Genomic DNA, 8,604 nt, shown 5'->3' with positions numbered 1-8,604 from the left:
TCATTCACTAGTGCCGCCCCTCACTAGGTTTATAATTGTTATATCATTGATATACAATTTATTTCTATATATATGGCATTTATATGCCATATCCATACAATGCATTCACATTTCAATGTATATTTACTTGTTATACATTATTATGCCTTATAGGTATTATACCTATAAGCCATATCCATACGATTCACTTATATAAATATATGTATATTTTTCTATACATAATTTTTTTTTACTTTTGTATGGATTTCTATGCATATCCATAGTTTATATGGATATGCTTGGCGTTCTATATAGTATTGACAAATTCATATGCATAACATAAGTTTTGACCAATACGAGGAGGGGCCCGCCAACGACCACCTCCCTATAGTAGTTTTTTACCCCACGCACTATTGCGTGCCTGTTTACAGTACTAGTGCCAGCTATCACTAGGTTTATATATCGTGTTTCAGTGATATATGGGTAAATTCTACCATTTATTCTTATGTATGTATATGGCATTTCTATGCCATATTTATACAATCCATTCATATCTTAATGTATATTTATTATATTATACATTATTATGCCTTATAGGTATTATACCTATAAGCCATATCCATACGATTCATTCACTAGTGCCGCCCCTCACTAGGTTTATAATTGTTATATCATTGATATACAATTTATTTCTATATATATGGCATTTATATGCCATATCCATACAATGCATTCACATTTCAATGTATATTTACTTGTTATACATTATTATGCCTTATAGGTATTATACCTATAAGCCATATCCATACGATTCACTTATATAAATATATGTATATTTTTCTATACATAATTTTTTTTTACTTTTGTATGGTTTTCTATGCATATCCATAGTTTATATGGATATGCTTGGCGTTCTATATAGTATTGACAAATTCATATGCATAACATAAGTTTTGACCAATACGAGGAGGGGCCCGCCAACGACCACCTCCCTATAGTAGTTTTTTACCCCACGCACTATTGCGTGCCTGTTTACAGTACTAGTGCCAGCTATCACTAGGTTTATATATCGTGTTTCAGTGATATATGGGTAAATTCTACCATTTATTCTTATGTATATGGCATTTCTATGCCATATTTATACAATCCATTCATATCTTAATGTATATTTATTATATTATACATTATTATGCCTTATAGGTATTATACCTATAAGCCATATCCATACGATTCATTCACTAGTGCCGCCCCTCACTAGGTTTATAATTGTTATATCATTGATATACAATTTATTTCTATATATATGGCATTTATATGCCATATCCATACAATGCATTCACATTTCAATGTATATTTACTTGTTATACATTATTATGCCTTATAGGTATTATACCTATAAGCCATATCCATACGATTCACTTATATAAATATATGTATATTTTTCTATACATAATTTTTTTTTACTTTTGTATGGATTTCTATGCATATCCATAGTTTATATGGATATGCTTGGCGTTCTATATAGTATTGACAAATTCATATGCATAACATAAGTTTTGACCAATACGAGGAGGGGCCCGCCAACGACCACCTCCCTATAGTAGTTTTTTACCCCACGCACTATTGCGTGCCTGTTTACAGTACTAGTGCCAGCTATCACTAGGTTTATATATCGTGTTTCAGTGATATATGGGTAAATTCTACCATTTATTCTTATGTATATGGCATTTCTATGCCATATTTATACAATCCATTCATATCTTAATGTATATTTATTATATTATACATTATTATGCCTTATAGGTATTATACCTATAAGCCATATCCATACGATTCATTCACTAGTGCCGCCCCTCACTAGGTTTATAATTGTTATATCATTGATATACAATTTATTTCTATATATATGGCATTTATATGCCATATCCATACAATGCATTCACATTTCAATGTATATTTACTTGTTATACATTATTATGCCTTATAGGTATTATACCTATAAGCCATATCCATACGATTCACTTATATAAATATATGTATATTTTTCTATACATAATTTTTTTTTACTTTTGTATGGATTTCTATGCATATCCATAGTTTATATGGATATGCTTGGCGTTCTATATAGTATTGACAAATTCATATGCATAACATAAGTTTTGACCAATACGAGGAGGGGCCCGCCAACGACCACCTCCCTATAGTAGTTTTTTACCCCACGCACTATTGCGTGCATGTTTACAGTACTAGTGCCAGCTATCATTAGGTTTATATATCGTGTTTCAGTGATATATGGGTAAATTCTACCATTTATTCTTATGTATGTATATGGCATTTCTATGCCATATTTATATAATTCATTCATATCTTAATTTATATTTATTATATTATACATTATTATGCCTTATAGGTATTATACCTATAAGCCATATCCATACGATTCATATACTAGTGCAGCCCCTCACTAGGTTTATATATCTCATTTTAATTATATATTGGTAAATTCTATTATTTATTCTTGTGTATATGGCACTTATATGCCGCCATATCTATAAAAATGCATTTATATTTCAATGTATATTTTCTATATTATACATTATTATGCCTTAAAAAGTTATTATACCTACCATAAGGCGATATCCATACGATTCATTTATATAAAAGATATATGTATAATTTTCTATACATAATTTTTTTTTATGAATATATGGGTTTCCTAAGCATATCCATATAATACATTTAGTTTTATATGGATTAGATTGGTCTTCTTTATTGTATTGCCAAACTCATATTGATAAAATAAGTTTTGAACAATAAGAGGATCAGCCGCCAACCAACCAACCACTGCTACCATTGGAGGAACATATACTTACTTTTTATATGTCCTCTTACTTGAATGGTCCTCTCTTTACTTGAAAATTTCATTACCATAGGAATCTATTTATACATGGAATATGATTTCCACTACTTTTTCGCGTCACTAATAATTAATATGACGATACAGACTTGCTACCATAACATAAGTCTTGAACAATAATAGGAGCAGCCGCCAACCAACCACCAACCAACCAACCACTGCTACCATTGATAGTAATTTTATATGTCCTCTTTAGTTGAATTTCAATACCATAGGAATATTTATACATGGAATATGTTTTGCCACTACTTTTTCGCGTCACTAATAATATGACGATACAGTCTTGCTACCATAACATAAGTTTTGAACAATAAGAGGAGCAGACACACCAACCAACCAACCGCGCTGCTACCATTATATATACTTATATTTATATAAGTCCTCTTTACTTGAATGGCCTCTTTACTTGAATTTCAATACCATAGGAATATTTATTTATACATGGAATATGTTTTGCCACTACTTTTTCGCGTCACTAATAATATGACGATATAGACTTGCTACCATAACATAAGTTTTGAACAATAAGAGGAGCAGACACCAACCAACCAACCGCTGCTACCATTGAATGAACCATATATACAAACTTTTATATATGTCCTCTTTACTTGAATTTTAATACCATAGGAATATTTATACATGGAATATGTTTGCCACTTTATCATCGCGTCACTAATAAGATGACGATACATTTTGTTTGTTCAATATTTACTTATATATTGATGTTTCCAATTTAGGTCTTTTATATTTCTTCTTCCCTACCTTACACACCACAAACAAAGTGGCGTGCGATGCTGCAAGCAAGCATAATGATTATGCCCGCTTGCAACATCTTTATTATCGAATCATCAAGCAAAGGATAAGCTTCAGTGGATCGCAGTATGGCAGCTGCTCAACCACTTACAACACCTTGCCTGTTACAAAAGTCGTTTACAATTGATTCTAGGCTTTGTCATTGTATTAAATAATGCTTTTATATGTAACTAGCGCGGCATCAGGTGATCAAAGATCCTCCCAATTTACTATGTTACAAATTACATTGGCATCACATCCATTGTCGTTTATAAAGTAAATTATAAACTTTAAATGGTTTAGAAGCCATACAATGCAAATTGCCCCTTATTTATCATTGCAGTCCAGCACGGATACGACCTTAGAGGCGTTCAGGCATAATCCAACGGACGTAGCGTCATACCACTGTTCGCTCGAACAAGTATTGTGCCATTGGTCCGTACCTGCGGTTCCTCTCGTACTACGCAGGAATGCTGTCGCAACAACGTTTTGTCATTAGTAGGGTAAAACTAACCTGTCTCACGACGGTCTAAACCCAGCTCACGTTCCCTTGCATGGGTGAACAATCCAACGCTTGGTGAATTTTGCTTCACAATGATAGGAAGAGCCGACATCGAAGGATCAAAAAGCGACGTCGCTATGAACGCTTGGCCGCCACAAGCCAGTTATCCCTATGGTAACTTTTCTGACACCTCTTGTTAAAACTCTTTAAACCAAAAGGATCGATAGGCCGAGCTTTTGCTGTCCCTGTGTGTACTGAACACCGAGATCAAGTCAGCATTTGCCCTTTTGCTCTATGTGTGGTTTCTGTCCGCACTGAGCTGGCCTTGGGACACCTCCGTTATTATTTGAGAGATGTACCGCCCCAGTCAAACTCCCTACCTGGCAATGTCCTTGAATTGGATCATACCTGAGTAATTGGAGTTATACCAAATTTTCAAATCAAAAATACATAAATGCACCGTTTTATTAAAGAATTTGTTTGCGATTATATAACAAACTCGTGATACTTTGATCAAGAAGCTTGCATCAAAACCCAATACCATAAGATATAATAAATATATCCGTATAATGGCTAGGAAATGATACACGTTCCATTTAATCAAGTAAGTAAGGAAACAATAAGAGTAGTGGTATTTCATTGGCGATACCAAACCGAAGTCTAATATCTCCCACTTATTCTACACCTCTTATGTCTCCTTACACTGCCAGATTAGAGTCAAGCTCAAAAGGGTCTTCTTTCCCCGCTAATTATTCCAAGCCCGTTCCCTTGGCTGTGGTTTCGCTAGATAGTAGATAGGGACAGTAGGAATCTCGTTAATCCATTCATGCGCGTCACTAATTAGATGACGAGGCATTTGGCTACCTTAAGAGAGTCATAGTTACTCCCGCCGTTGACCCGCGCTTACTTGAATTTCTTCACTTTGACATTCAGAGCACTGGGCAGAAATCACATTGTGTCAACACCCGCTAGGGCCATCACAATGCTTTGTTTTAATTAGACAGTCGGATTCCCCAAGTCCGTGCCAGTTCTGAATTGATTGTTAATTGATAATCGTTATAATTAATAAGAACTAATTGGTTTAACCCAATTAGTATTCTTAAAAATTTTAGCAAGAAAGTTCCACAATTGGCTACGTAACTAAACTATCCGGGGAACAAGTGACCAACATAAATGCCAGACACTCTATTTACCCAGAACGAGCACATAAACCATGTTATTGTTTCCCAATCAAGCCCGACTATCTCAATCTTCAGAGCCAATCCTTATCCCGAAGTTACGGATCTAATTTGCCGACTTCCCTTACCTACATTATTCTATCGACTAGAGACTCTTCACCTTGGAGACCAGCTGCGGATATTGGTACGGCCTGTTGAGAAGTTTGCGTGTCCCCACCATAAATTTTCAAGGTCCGAGGAGAAAATATCGACACAACAGTATATGTCATGCTCTTCTAGCCCATCTACCATATCTCTCTGCGAAAGACTTCCATGGTAGTACGGCTATAAAACAGAAAAGAAAACTCTTCCGATATCTCTCGACGGCTTCTTTATGGTCGTTCCTGTTGCCAGGATGAGCACGAGGCCCATATTTAATAACAAACGGATACTCAACAGGTTACGGAATTGGAACCGTATTCCCTTTCGTTCAAAATTATTCAAGTATATTAATTAGCTTGATTTATATAATATAATTATATTTGTATGGCATTTGTGTTTTACTTGAAAATTTTCGGCTTTCGCCTTGAACTTAGGACCGACTAACTCGTGATCAACCACTGTTCACACGAAACCCTTCTCCACTTCAGTCCTCCAAGGTCTCATTCGATTATTTGCTACTACCACCAAGATCTGTACCAATGGCAGCTCCATGCAGGCTTACGCCAAACACTTCTACGCATACCATTGTACCTTCCTACTCACTAAAGTTTCAAAATTTATATCACAAGTAATATAAATCATCTACTTTAGCGGTAATGTATAGGTATACAACTTAAGCGCCATCCATTTTAAGGGCTAGTTGCTTCGGCAGGTGAGTTGTTACACACTCCTTAGCGGATTTCGACTTCCATGATCACCGTCCTGCTGTTTTAAGCAACCAACGCCTTTCATGGTATCTGCATGAGTTGTTAATTTGGGCACCGTAACATTACGTTTGGTTCATCCCACAGCGCCAGTTCTGCTTACCAAAAGTGGCCCACTGGGCACATTATATCATAACCTTGAACTTCATATCAAGAAAGTTAAGGTTCTTACCCATTTAAAGTTTGAGAATAGGTTAAGATCGTTTCGACCCTAAGGCCTCTAATCATTCGCTTTACCAGATAAGATTATTTTATATAACATTAAAATGCACCAGCTATCCTGAGGGAAACTTCGGAAGGAACCAGCTACTAGATGGTTCGATTGGTCTTTCGCCCCTATACTCAATTCTGACAATCGATTTGCACGTCAGAACTGTTTCGGTCTTCCATCAGGGTTTCCCCTGACTTCAACCTGATCAAGTATAGTTCACCATCTTTCGGGTCACAGCATATATGCTCAAGGTACGTTCCAGTTAGAGGCATAAATAATATAAATATCATTATACATAACTATATAGAACGCCCCGGGATTGTGTTAATTAGCTATAAATAGTTAAAAAACTAATCCCATTATTAGTCAAGTTAATTACGCTATTAGGTTTATATCCCAATAACTTGCACATATGTTAGACTCCTTGGTCCGTGTTTCAAGACGGGTCCCGAAGGTATCCTGAATCTTTCGCATTGTTAATCATACAAGTGCATATAATAAACACAAAAATCAATGATAATTATGCCATTATATAATTCCGAAAAATTAACGCACTGTATTCATATAAATCTATCAGCACTTTATCAAATTAATAACATTTATTCTGTGTTAAAATGCAAGCAAATTAATTTGAATAAACTATAAGTTATATTTTATGATAAATTTTGTATGCTAATAGATTACAATGTCCTTATATGGAAAAAATGCACACTATTATCATAATATTGTTTAAATATTACAATTTTAATGATGAATTTTCCATAACGGATATTCAGGTTCATCGGGCTTAACCTCTAAGCAGTTTCACGTACTGTTTAACTCTCTATTCAGAGTTCTTTTCAACTTTCCCTCACGGTACTTGTTTACTATCGGTCTCATGGTTATATTTAGTTTTAGATGGAGTTTACCACCCACTTAGTGCTGCACTATCAAGCAACACGACTCTTTGGAAACATCATCTAGTAATCATTAACGTTATACGGGCCTGGCACCCTCTATGGGTAAATGGCCTCATTTAAGAAGGACTTAAATCGTTAATTTCTCATACTAGAATATTGACGCTCCATACACTGCATCTCACATTTGCCATATAGACAAAGTGACTTAGTGCTGAACTGATTTCTTTTCGCTCGCCGCTACTAAGAAAATCCTGGTTAGTTTCTTTTCCTCCCCTAATTAATATGCTTAAATTCAGGGGGTAGTCCCATATGAGTTGAGGTTGTGTATAACTTTTTTTGCAATTAATTCTTTATATATAATGATAAAACATTTTATTAAATTCGTTATATATTTTATATATTTGTATGGCATTTGTTTGGTCTAACGAATCAACGAAGAATAATAATATTGTCAACGGCTTTCTATTTACTAATCTTTAATAAGAGACAATTCTAGATAAATTTTTTATGCTAGACATTTCTCAGTATTATTTGATTGAAAAAGAAAATATTTCTCTTCGTTTTTCACATTCAAATTATTTACTAATGTGAGATAATGTTTTTCATATATTTGTTAATATTATGAATAATATAATAATTAAATTATTATTATCCAATAATATACCATATGCTTATAAAATTTCATTATAAAATTTATATAAACAACTTAATTAGCATAGTCTTACAACCCTCAACCATATGTAGTCCAAGCAGCACTATAAAATTAATTAAAGTACATAACAGCATGGACTGCGATATGCGTTCAAAATGTCGATGTTCATGTGTCCTGCAGTTCACACGATGACGCACAGTTTGCTGCGTTCTTCATCGACCCATGAGCCGAGTGATCCACCGCTTAGAGTTTTATATATTGGTTTGGTAATTTTGTCATATATGTTTTTATTGAAAGAAATTAAAAATACACCATTTTACTGGCATATATCAATTCCTTCAATAAATTGATTTTTATACCTAAAACGAATGCTGCGAAATGTCTTAGTTTCATATAACCAATAATATATCAAGTATTTTTTAAATGGCATTTACGGTATTAATACTTTTTTTTAGCGATATATATTGAAATTTATATAAAACATTAACCTGTAATAATCAGGTACAACATTGTACATTTTAGGTTGTTGCATTATCCAATGTATGCGCATAACTGAGATGAACAATACA

General features: G+C 34.1%; 2 non-coding genes across 2 annotated transcripts; both read right to left on the bottom strand.

Annotated features, from left to right (window-relative positions):
- Window positions 1-3,736: 3,736 nt before the first annotated feature.
- On the bottom strand, window positions 3,737-7,706 carry LOC119558856. The gene has a single exon (XR_005220479.1). It is a non-coding gene; the product is annotated as a large subunit ribosomal RNA (ribosomal RNA).
- Window positions 7,707-8,107: 401 nt separating this feature from the next.
- Window positions 8,108-8,286, bottom strand: LOC119558857. Its single transcript, XR_005220480.1, has one exon. It is a non-coding gene; the product is annotated as a 5.8S ribosomal RNA (ribosomal RNA).
- Window positions 8,287-8,604: the final 318 nt, after the last annotated feature.

The sequence above is a fragment of the Drosophila subpulchrella genome, unplaced genomic scaffold, assembly GCF_014743375.2.
Source record: "Drosophila subpulchrella strain 33 F10 #4 breed RU33 unplaced genomic scaffold, RU_Dsub_v1.1 Primary Assembly Seq144, whole genome shotgun sequence".
In the NCBI taxonomy this organism is placed as follows: Eukaryota; Metazoa; Arthropoda; class Insecta; order Diptera; family Drosophilidae; genus Drosophila; species Drosophila subpulchrella.
Note: the sequence above shows the minus strand (reverse complement) of the source record. Positions and strands in the feature narration are given on the sequence as shown.